The sequence below is a fragment of the Danio aesculapii genome, chromosome 3 (genome assembly GCF_903798145.1).
Source record: "Danio aesculapii chromosome 3, fDanAes4.1, whole genome shotgun sequence".
Lineage (NCBI taxonomy): Eukaryota > Metazoa > Chordata > Actinopteri > Cypriniformes > Danionidae > Danio > Danio aesculapii.
The window spans coordinates 43,280,282-43,292,740 of record NC_079437.1 but is presented as its reverse complement, the minus strand read 5'-3'; the positions used below and the strand labels follow the sequence as shown (position 1 = coordinate 43,292,740).

The 12,459-nt window shown below is 38.8% G+C and overlaps 1 protein-coding gene across 1 annotated transcript in view; it reads right to left on the bottom strand.

The window, feature by feature from the left end:
* LOC130221516 (KN motif and ankyrin repeat domain-containing protein 2-like) overlaps nt 1-12,459 on the bottom strand; it is a 58,291-nt gene that overhangs the window by 30,604 nt on the left and 15,228 nt on the right. The window contains exon 2 of the mRNA XM_056454046.1: nt 9,711-9,796. The gene's annotated coding sequence lies outside the window, so the exon portion shown is untranslated. The remainder of the gene's footprint in view (nt 1-9,710; nt 9,797-12,459) is intronic.

Here is a 12,459-nt window from a genome sequence, read left to right as displayed (position 1 = left end):
ACAGGAAGTACGCAAAATACATACATTTTGATCATTAAAATGATTAAAATCATTTGAAACATACAGAAATTGCATCTGTAGCACAGATCAGTGGACAAATATTTATTTGATCATTAGAATACTGTACATCTAATGGGGGCAGGTGAGGATGCCTCATCTGCCTCCCCTGACTGCACGTCCGTGGAACAGGCTGCTTTGCTTCAGTGGGTTGCAGGGAGCTAGCTGCCAGCTAAAAATGTAGCATCACCTTTTACTTTCATTAAAAGGGGTAAAGCAAATTTTTGTTCCACTGTAAAATGACATGAGGTCAATGAAGAATGTAAAAAAAACACGCTTTTACCATTAATGGACATTTCAATCACTTGGTAGTAAAAAAGGAAAAAAAATGGAGTTTGCATGAAAACAAACATTGGATGTTATTTCTGAGTGAGCCAATTAAATATATTAGACTGCAGAAAGAGGATAACAAGGTCTCACAAGACAAAAGATTTGATTAAAACATGCCAAGCTGCTTAAGTCAATATCATCTTAATTAGTGTTTTTTATTCCCTTGCCACAGTCACAAATGAACATTGAGTACGCTTGAGAAAGAGTGTGTGTGTGTGTGTTTGGGTGAAAGTGAGAGCAAACACAGATTTGTGTGTGTGTGTAAGTGTGAAGAGTGAGTGTTAGTGCTGTGGAGAGTGCTGACAGGGGGACGGTTGATGAGCCATAATTAGAGACTCCAGTAAAGTCACGCAGCATGACAAACATCCAGCCTTCAGCAGTAACACACAAACTGCCTGTCTCTCTCACTTTACTGTAGCAGACACACTCTTGATCTCTCTCTGTCTCTAACTCTTATCCACAGACTGCTTAACTTTTACCTGAAAAAACATCTCTGTTACTCTAATTCATATTAAAGGGCAGCTAATTTACCCCCTTTTTCAAGGTTTAAGATGAGCCTTTTGTGTCTCCAGAATGTGTGTAAACATTTCTGAACATGCTCTGAACACAATGCAGCTGTTTTTGTTGCCTGTGCCTTTAATGCAAGTTCTCCCCACCCACCGTTCCCATGTGCCTGTCAGAGTGTGCCTCAATCTCCGCCTCGGCTGCGTCAGATAAACAGCACAGAGACAGACATGAAGGAAGCGGATCTCACATAACATGAGAAATTGTGAGAAATACTACAGTAAGAACTTTGCAGATTTGATGTATTTGTTGTGAAGTTAATTCAAGACTTTCTGCAACGATGACAGGATACACGTTAATATCCACTGCTGTATGGATATCCGTTATGCTAATGTACAAAATAAACCTGATTTAACACCCATAAACCAAGATTGAAGCGTCATCTTTTATTACGGTACTGACATGCGGCTGTGGTGATAAAGATGGTAAAATCGCTGTAATTCATTACAAACATGCACTGTTTTAAACTGTTTTAAACTTGTAAAACTCACTCTTGATCACATTTGATGATGATTGATGATCACAGACAGCTGAACAGATCTTTTAATCCCATTAATCACGTCCTGCCTTGTTGATATGATTATACACGTTACTACAGAGACATATTAATACATAGCTGTCAATCAATTCGGTGGGCGGGGAAACCGCACTCCTACGTCACGTTGCAATGGGCTTCAAAATGGGAGGGGTTATGATCCTATTTTAACGTCAGGAAATTAAAAAAAAGAGACTTTTTGGGTTTATATCACACCAGTATGACTGTGAACACACTCTACCTACACAGACCTCTGTCCAAACAGCTTCCAAAAAATGATTTTCACTATAGGTGCCCTTTTAACGGTTCATATCTGAATAAACCCCTCTGTGTTACTTTTAGCTCAGTGTGGAGCTCATTTTGTTTCATTTGTACCGCATTGTTTGTTCTACGTCGAATCAAGCAGCTTATCTCATTTTCTAAGCAGCCATAACCTACTTATAACTTTCATTTGGCAAGCGATAAGGCGATATATCTGCTCACATCTCAAGACCAAAAATATCACAGAGCCAAATAGATGGGCTTTTTTGATTTTCATGCACTTAGCAGTGCCTAGCAACCATTAGGATATCCTAGCAATATGCACAGCAACACACTAATTATGTTTTCACACCAGTAGATTGTTTGCTTTGCTCCGGAACTGAATTAATAATGTTACATTCATAGACTGTTTCGAAAGTTTGCTTTACTAGAAGACAACAAGCTCTGATTTCTTTATTTTTACACACCATATACCATATTTTCATTCATTCATTTTCCTTTAGCTTAGTCCCTTTATTCATCAGGGGTTGCCACAGCGGAATGAACCACCATCTATTCAGCATATGTTTCAAGCAATGATTCACACTCCCATTCACACACATATGGTCAATTTAGTTTATTCAATTCACCTATAGCGCATGACTTAGGACTGTGGGGTAAACCGGAGCACTCAGAGGAAACCCACATGAATACGGGGAGAACATGCAAACTCCACACAGAAATGCCTACTGACCCAGCTAGGGTTCGAACCAGCGACCTTCTAGCTGTGAGGCGATCGTGCTACTCACTGCGCCACAATTTTGTGGATGCATTTTGCAAAAAGGTATCTATAGAAGAAGCTGTTTTAATAATATTGTGGCTCAAAAGGGAATATGAATAAATGACATTAGGGTCTGTATAGTGAGTGTGTGTGTATAGTAATTCCTTTTGTTTAGTTTGTTCATATGTCTGTTTTATTAATTGGTTCATTAAGCTTCATTAATTTTAGACATGGCATATACTGTATGCTTTACAATAAACGTATGTGTAAAATAAGTGAACTGAAAAAGTTTTTTAAACTAAATATTGATTTTTATTTGGTATGAACATGTACTTGCTGATTTATTTCAAGGAGTAAATAGCAATATTTTAAGAGTAAATAATAAAGAAACAAAAAGATATAACATTACACTGAACTCATTATTATTTTGTGTGCCACCCCAAGATTTAGTGTGGCCTTATCTGGCCACCCATAAGATTTTTTTCTGGGGGCACCACTGGCTTCTAGCTTATGTGAAACATAAAAAAATAAACGCTCAAGTATTTTTACAGCACAAAATGTGTGGAAGCCCTTATATTAACGGCTATTTCTGACATGATATTAGCTTTATAGTGCATCAACATGTACATTTTGTTTTTATCAGCCGTTTTTCAAAGGATAGGCAGCATTTTCTTTTGTTTTATTCTGTTTTGGTTATGAAATGATGTGAAATATTCACACCTCATGCGGTGAATGTGAGACTGTGACCTGCGATTGACTGGAACTCAAGTGGGACATTTCACTGCTGAAATTTCAAGCTCTGACTTTGTCTGGAACGCAGCATTAAAGCTCACATGCGTGTTTAGTAAAGGACTGATGCCATTTTTGTCACAGCTGAACACATGCCACACTTGATGCCATTGCATCAGTTTAGAATCACCTGTTCAATTCAGCCAGAGCCTCGAATGCTGTGTCAGTAATATGGCAGCAGTAAAACAAATATTGAAAGGGGCAGAGTTAAAGAGCTCCACCGTTTTAGTTGTGGGAGTATTAAAAAATGGGGTTGGAGGAGCCCCTGACCCTCTTTAAACTTCGTCTATGGTTACAATGTTGCGATTTCATCTTGGTGTTTTTGAATGTACAATAAATCGTTGAGTACAGTAAACTCCCATCTCTATGGTCAGAAAGCACCTGTTTATATCTGTCATCTGTCAGAAGGAATGGACAGCAGCCCATGTCTATTATAGCTCTCTTTGTAGCTCTTGTTGTATTATTGTATTATTTTGAGCAAGAATCAATTACTTCAGGGGTATTTTTATGAGCTATTTTGATGTACTTTACAATGTCCTTGCTCCAGATTAACCCACAATTCATTCTCAGGGGCATTAGAAAACAAACTGCTATTTTTTATGTGGTGTCGTGCATAAATCAGCAAACATTGTGATAATAAGTCAACACAGGCTCATTCTGAAAATGTAGCTCTATATACATTTCTGAATATCGCAAATTATGCAGCCAGAAGTATGAATGGCTGCATTTTGTATTTAAAACGAACTCTACAGGGCGGTATGATGCCATTCCTTTATTGCTCTTACCAGTGGACCGCTTACCTTTGTATGGACAGTTTTCCCGCTGTTACCAGTTTGTCCAGTAGCTCGTCATGTACATATGTTAGGGAAGTGGGTGGGCGGGTCAATTAATGCTTTTGGGAACACTATCAGTTGGGAGGAGTGTGGGTTCAGTCGATTGGTCAGTCATTCAGTTAGTCAGTCAGTCGACAGCAGCCTCTGGTGGATTTACGCAAGAACAGCAGGTGCGAATGGCACTTGTGAGATTGGATGTTATTGTGAGATTAAAATGTGAGATCTCAAAAAGCGTACACAGCGGCCTCTGGTGGATTAGTGAAAACAAAAACTGCTAAAAAAAGAAATAAATAAAAAAAACATAGCTCCTGGGATGTACTTGGCACTCTCCAGAAATGTATGTAGGGATACATAATCAGAATGAGCATGGGTTGTAAAAAGTCACTAGGTTTCATCTCGGATGATGCTCTCTTATGATTTTATGATCTGTTTGCTGTTAGTTTGCTGTGAGCAGGAGATGCCGAAGAGATTTTCATTTTAAAATACAATACAAATGTAAAGTGGGGAACTGGAGGGAACTTGCTGCACATTCTGACTTTTGTTATTCAGCATTCCTCATTTCTACTGAGTGGTATGGTTCAATACAGTACAGTACCAAAACAGTGAACTGTACCATACCACTTTTTGCCACCCTTTTCTAAAGCTAACTAGCACAATAGCATGATACTAAAGGGTGAAGGTAGACTCGCTGCTGAATGCTATAGGTCTACAGAGAATTGTCAGCATTGCCTGCAACAACCCAAGAATGACAACATGACACTGTGACTGTAATATTACAATGATGACATGCAGCATTGATCTATGCTCAAACAAACCTTGTCCTTTTCTGTGACAAACAACCACATGCCAAGAATCAAACAACAGGGTCTGCTGTGTGTCCTTCATTGTTTTTTATGAGACATGCCACGTCTAAATGTGTGGAAACTGTGAGATTAACATAAGTCTACATTTAAAATGATAATAAACTTGTGTTTGCAAAAGATGTGATATGTAGGGATGGGATGATAACCGGTTTTTAAGGTTTAGCACGGTTTGGAAAATTCAAGGTATTAAAATCACAAAAATGTTTTTGCTTTGATTTTCTTTTTTAATAAGATATATAAAAAGAAATTATTTTACAGTTTTAATCGCAATACAGTGAAACCATGTTATCTTTATCCAAGTTTATCATACCATCAGAAACTTATACCGGCCCATACTGATATGTGAATGGCCCTGTATGGCTTGCTTTTTCCAGTGAGAATGATGTCGATCGCAGCTTTCTGTGGGAAACCAGTAATGGCCTGTTTCCACTGAGTGGTACGGTACGGTACAGAACGCTTTTATGGCCGTTTCCACTGTCAAAAAGTACCTAAAAGTGAACCGTATCGTACTGTACCACTTTTTGGGTACCCTTTCGGAAGGGTACCTAGCACAACAAAAGGGTACCAAAGGCAAAGCAAGTTTAGCTTTTTCACTTGCGTCTGCGTCTATATTTGAAATAACACATTTTTTGAGCTGATGAAATAACATCCGTGTGAATATTGAAGTGCTTCTGACATCTGATCCTTTCAGAAACTGACAAACTCAAGAGTGGCTTGCGAAAAAACAAAGGAGAAGCCGGAAAAAACAACGGAGCAAATGATAGTTTCAACATCCTAAAACATAACCAAACAGCCATGTTTAACTATTATCATCACCTTTTGGACTATTATGAACTCAGAATGATGGAATTACTTTCTAACAAGAGGTTACATGTGTTGCTGAAGATTAAAGACACAGATGAGAGGTTTGCACTGACTCTGGGTTATATGTTGCGTGTTGTTTGAAAACCAAATAAGGACTAAATGTGTGCTGTGTGTAGTTTTTCTGTAATTGGTAACATATCGGAGACTGTAAGGGTCTGTATGTATTCATATATGCTGCATTTATTTATATATTTTATACAACTGAAGATGTTACAGTAGGCTATTTCGCACTTTATCTGCATTTATCTGTCATTTTTCTGCAGTTTTAATCAAATCCTGTTTATAGAATGGTTAGCCATTGGTACCCTTTTGGCAGTGGAAACGCAAGCCTGATAAAGGTGACCCATACCGACCCGTACTGTATTGTACCACTCAGTAGAAACAGGCCATATAGGTACTGTACTGTACTGACATAAACTGTCCCGCTCAGTGGAAACAAGGCATTAGAACTCCTTAGCAGCCACATGTCCTAGCAACCACACAAACCAAATAACAAATCACATAATTGCCAGCACTGTGAATGGATTCAAATCTGGGCCATTCACATGACAACTAGATAAAACATTTTCTCTTGACTTTAGTCATTCAGTCCTATGCCTTATGCTCCCAAACAACCCCCTTCCCCAGCCTACACTCCTGTCAAAGTACAGGGTTAGACCAGGCACATCAAGGCATGCGGTCATGTGTTGCAGTGACCTTCCTCCTTCTTTGTCTGCTCATAAACAGTGTCCCATTGAGATGACGGTGAACAGAGCCCAGTGTGCCCCCTCCACAGTAGCGCCCTGCCATTTCTCAGTGGCACGCTGTAGTCTCTACCCTCCTCCAGAAGGAATGCATCCCTTAAACTCATGCCCCTCTCTCCAAACTCTCCTGCTTTACATTCCAGAGCTGCGGAAGTTGACATCTCCTGCCTCCAGAGTCTTCCCCACCCACGGCCACATTATTAAGATTAGCAATCAAGGGAAAGAGGATGTAGGGAATCTTATATTGGACTACATTCAGCAATGCCATGCTTGTGGAGTCGGGAAAAACAGGATTCCTGAAAAGCTTGTCTCATATTATGAAAACCTGTCAGGAAGAATGCCTGCTCATTAGTTTCACTCAAACAAGCTTTCCGAGGAACGGATAAACATTGAGGGGCGTTTCGTTTTGATGCTTGCCGATGATGTTCAAAGGTCTCTTTATCACTGTGTGAAACTCAAGGTCTGCTTGCAACAAGTTGCTTCATTTTTCTTGGCTATGACGTGGAATTTGGGATGCTTATCTGTAAACTAGGCATAATTGACTCCTTAAACTCAATGAAGCCTCTTGAGTAATTTGTATCTTGTCTAAAGACTGAAGTCAGAGTTAAATAAGTCAATGCAGAGCTCTGTGGGATCAATTTCCCTTAAGGTTCAGTCTTGCCCTCATTAAACGGAGGTTGTATTTACTTCTGAGCGCAACTTTTACATTTTGTCCCATTCACGCCCACAAAATCCCGCAGGAAGAGATCTATGCTGATTTTTCAGGCACGTTCCAGAATGACTCTCCCTCCCTCCCTCATAGTCCTCCTCACATTCACTAAGTGCCTAATTTGCAGAAAATTTTCAATATATTTTGTCAATGAAGTCTGTGTTGACTCTTGACAGCGTGCTCTTTACCACAGTCAAATAAAGGTACCTCTTCTGTCTCTTTGTCAAAGAAGACCTGAAGAGCCAAAAGCCTAATCTTCTCCATACTCTTCCTCACAAGATGCCCATTTTGCTTCCTAACCTTTTATTCTTTGTCTCAATAAAGGCTTGCTCTGGCCCCCAGCATGTTCTTCCTCACATCTACTTTTTTGCAAGCAAGCATTTTTTATCTAATAGACTTCTAAACATAGTCGTCTTGGCTAAAACAAGGCTAAATTTGGGCTGTCAGTGAAAATCTAATAGATGTCTAAGAATAGGCCAAAGCTACAGTAGTCATCAAATAAAAAGAAATGAATGACTACACATTTAAAGTCTGTCTATTTGACAACTAGTCTAGTTTTGGGCTATTTTTAGATGTCTAGTAGATTTACACTGACAGCCCAAGTTTAGCCTTGTTTTAGCCAAGCTGTCTACGTTTAGATGTCCAATAGATGTCTATTAAACAAAATTGTTTGCTGGGATAAAGTGCCCCAAAAGCCTGTTATTCACCACAGTCTTCCTCACATCAATGAGCTGCCTTTTTGGCCCTACTACTTCCTATTCATCCTGTGTTAGCAAAGATATGTGGTGCCCTAACAGCCTCTTCTTCACTATAGTCTTCATCATGTCCACAATCTGTTTATTTGCTTCCTAATTGCCTAATCTACACACAAAAAATGGTTCTTAAGCAGTTTTTTGTGGTAGTTGAGGTGCTATTTAGCTCCACTAAGTGGTTATTTGGCTTGTAATCATAGGGGAGTCAATGTAAGTGCTATAAAGCACCAGTAATGGTTCTTTAGTGGGTTCTTTGGAGTGGTTAAGGTGCTAAATATCACCGTCTTTAAAGATATGTGCTATGCAGCACATAAAGTGGTTCCCCTAAAATTACAGATCAAAGAACCACTTTTAGTGCAATTCACCACCATTTTGTATGTACAAATGCTTGCTGTGCCCCAACACCCTCCTCTCAACCATAGTCTTCTTCAAGTCAACAAAGTGCTTATTTTGGCCACTGAGCCTCCGATTCTTAGGGTGTTTTCACACCTGCCTTGTTCGGTTGAATCGCTCTAGAGTTAGTTTTCCCTCTTGGTGCTGTTTGTTTGGGCAGGTATGAATGTAGCAATCGTACTCGAGTGTACACCAAAAGTGGACAAAAAAGCGTACTGAGGCCACCTGGAAGAGGACCCTGGAGCCGTTTGTTTGTGGTGAGAACATGATCAAAACTAAAACATTTCCAACTGCAAAAAGTACTGCACCCTTTTGGACTAATCCAGCTGCCGTAGTTCGATGTGCTGTCCCATGGGGACAAATATTTGTGGAGGAAAAATATTTGTTGACATCGCTTTACTTTAATTTTAAACCAAGAGAAAAATATTACCTGATGGATCATTAGTAATATTTCCAGAAGATGACCATGTCACAATTTAGCTAAATTAACTCACGCCTCCTCCTGAAGTGACTTGCGATGCGCCTTCGCTGTTTGCATAGCATTAAAACATTGCTTTCCAGCCACAGCCACACTTTATTCTCAAAATGTAGTTTGTCTACAGTGATGTAAACAAACTATCTAGTATACTATGACCAGGGATACAATTAGCCAGCGCAGTCATCCCTCCATAGTAATAAGCGACATTTTGTGTCTGCCGGTTTGTTTACTTGTGGGAGTTCCATTGGCATTTTTTCGCAAGTTAATGCTGACCAATCGAGAAGCAGTTTAAGAAATACATTCGATAACATCTGGCCAATGAGTGAAGTGGATTTTGTCACATGATTGCATTTTGTTTTTTTCAACTAGTTCAGACCAAAGCAATCAGTGTGGTGTGAAAAGGACCCAAAAATGGCAGAAAAATGCTACAATGTATCATTTGGTGCCCTTGGTCTGGACCAAATAAACCAAACCACAGATATGAAAGCACCCTTAGTGTCTGGGGTGATTTAACAGCCAGTACTTCACCATAGTCTTCATCACAGTAGCAAGTTGTCTATTTTGCACACACACTCCCATTCTTTGTCATAGTATCAACAGAGCCCCGACAGTGACCCCTGACGTCCTTTTCTTCCCTACAGACATCCTCACGTCCTTGAGGTGTCTATTTTTACACTTCTACCCATTCCCACACACGCTCACAACCTTAACTTGCTGAATTTGTTACAGCAAGAAATAGCAATGAGCTAAAAGAACACAACGTAAGAACTTGAACTCACTGTGCTGCAATTATGGTCTCTCTTCCCCGGCCTCCTCGCTCTCCTCTTTCGATTTCTGCAACTCTTTTATGGGTGCCACCAAAATCCTGAAAAGGAAAAAAAAAGATGATCTATTTACATAACGGTGGGATTTCAGTCGCACCCTTCATTTTAGACACTCGTCGTCATCTTAAGCTCCCGAGAAGCCACTCCTGTGGATCCAAAAAAGGCTTTTCTCTGAGAGACTAATTCGACTTGGCTCCCTATCATCATTGCTTACCACCACAACACACCCCTCATCTCCCTCAACCACAACAACATGTTTCTTGGCAAATCGTCCTGAGCCTGGGAAAGCTCTCCGAGTTATATTTTTTAGTCCAGAGTTCTACTGAGTCACCCGCCTAAACCCAAAAGACAGACACACCCCTGCCGGACACCAGACGGCATCCAGAAACATTCCAGAACGTCGTGGACCTTCACAAAAACACTCCTACACTGCAAAGATTTCCTCAACAGCAGGGCTCAACCGACTCTGTGGCTAAAAACTGCACAACTGAAAAAAAATTCTACTGAAAATCTGATGCAGACGTTTCATAGAAGTGTTCATCTAAACGTAGCCATCTATCATTCAAGCACACATCCTTCTAAAGAACAACATCAAAAATGCATTTCTTCAGTCTGAGTGGTGAATTGATACATTTTTTAATGGAGTTACAATGTCAAAGTGGGAACATTAGGTTACATTGTTCCAACACTTTTGTCATGCCAGTATCTAGAGGGAGAAAGAAACAGAGCTTTATACAGGAGTGACAGCCAAAATCACAAAGAGCCATTCATTCAGCCTAAAACTCCACAGCTGGTTCTAATATAGAGCTGGGAGAGAGAGAGGGGGGGGGGGGGTAGAAGAGAAAGAGAAAGAGAGAGAGACACTGCGTTTAAAACACACTGCTAAGAAAGTTCTATACTTTCTGGAGAACAAAAGAGTATCTTACTGTAATCACAAACTGGTTCAGTGTGCCATTCTCTGGATGTATTAACTATGGGTTAAATATGTGTGAATTTATGGAAAACTCGTGGACATTTGTTTGAGGACATAATGTAACAAACATACATTAAAGCTTGAAATTTTATATTCACTAAATACCTTAAACAGCTCATTTTAAATTCAAAATCTAATGTGAATTTGTGCAAGTTTTTTTGACCTTTAAAAAATCTAACAACAAAGAAACATTAAGATTAACAAGACATTTTACACGTTCTTAAATGCTGCTGCATTTATTTTTTAATAAATAATGTGAAGACACCTGTCACACTTTATTGTAAGGTACAATTCTTGCTATTAATAAACCATTATATGACTTATAGCTAGGCCCACATGGAATCTGCACGCACAGAAATCCGCAGATTTTCCACAGAGTCTATTTATTTACTTGTGTAAATGTGGGTAAATTTGTATCAATTCAGTTTTTAAATTATTTTCAGTAATATTATTGACAAATATGAAAATGTTCATATGATTTATTTACAATTTAGTTTGTAAAGTCATTTTTTTGTCTTTTAGTAGATATGTTATATAAAAAACTGATCTAATTGCATTTGCATTGTAAACATAAATAAAAGTTAAAAAGGTATTATTATTTATTTTATATATTAAGTTTTTAGTTGCGATATTTCCTAAATCATTTTGCATAAATCCACAGATTTTTAGGATTAAGGATGCAGAATAAGATCATGAGGAAAATGTACTTTTTGAGTACTAATGAACTATCAATATCATAATAGTAGGAAGGTAACAAACCATTAATCCTAAAAATTGGTCCCTATACTGATTCAAAGACATCAATTCAACAACCTGTTCAAAAAGTGCAAATGCTCAACAAGCTGCATTCATTGGAACAAAAATACATTACCCGACAAAGGTTGATCCCAGTTGTAAGAGCAAAAAATAATAACAAATGTGTCAGAAGATAGATTTTCCAGATGAATCATCTGTTGAACTACATCAGTGTACAATCATCACAAATACTACAGAAGACATATTGAAACTCGCATGGACCCAAGATTCTGACAGGAATCATTCAAGTTTGGTGAAGGAAAAATTATGGTTTGGGGTTATATTTGGTATAGGGGCGTGTGAGAGATCTGCTGAGTAGATGGCAACATCAAAAGCCTGAGGTATCAAGACATTTGTGCTGCCTATTACATTACAAATCACAAGAGAGGGCAAATTCTTCAGCAGGATAGTGTTCTTCTCATACTTCAGTCTCCACATCAAAGTTCCTGAAAGCAAAGAAGATCAAGGTGCTCCAGGATTGGCCAGCCCAGTCACCAGCCATGAACATTACTGAGCATGTCTGAGGTAAGATGAAGGAGGAGGCATTAAAGATTAATTTAATGAATCTTGATGAACTCTGGAAGTCCTGCAAGAATGCTTTCTTTGCTTTTCCAGATGACTTTATTCGTAAGTTATTTGAGTCATTGCAGAGATGTATGGATGCAGTCCCTCAAGCTCATGGGAGTCAGACACAATATTAATTATTTTTCCACTGCACCATGACTTTATATTCTATACTGCACATTATTTCTGTTTAGTGACAAGACTTTTGTCTAAGCAAAGTCAGACCTTACTGTCCTAATAATTAAAAATGAAGACATGATCATATTTTATTTGGGTAAAAAAAGCGAAATCTAGACGACTTTGCCTTTCATATAAGCCACGTCTGATACCAAATGACCAACTAGAATTACTTGTAATTACTTGTTGCTCCTA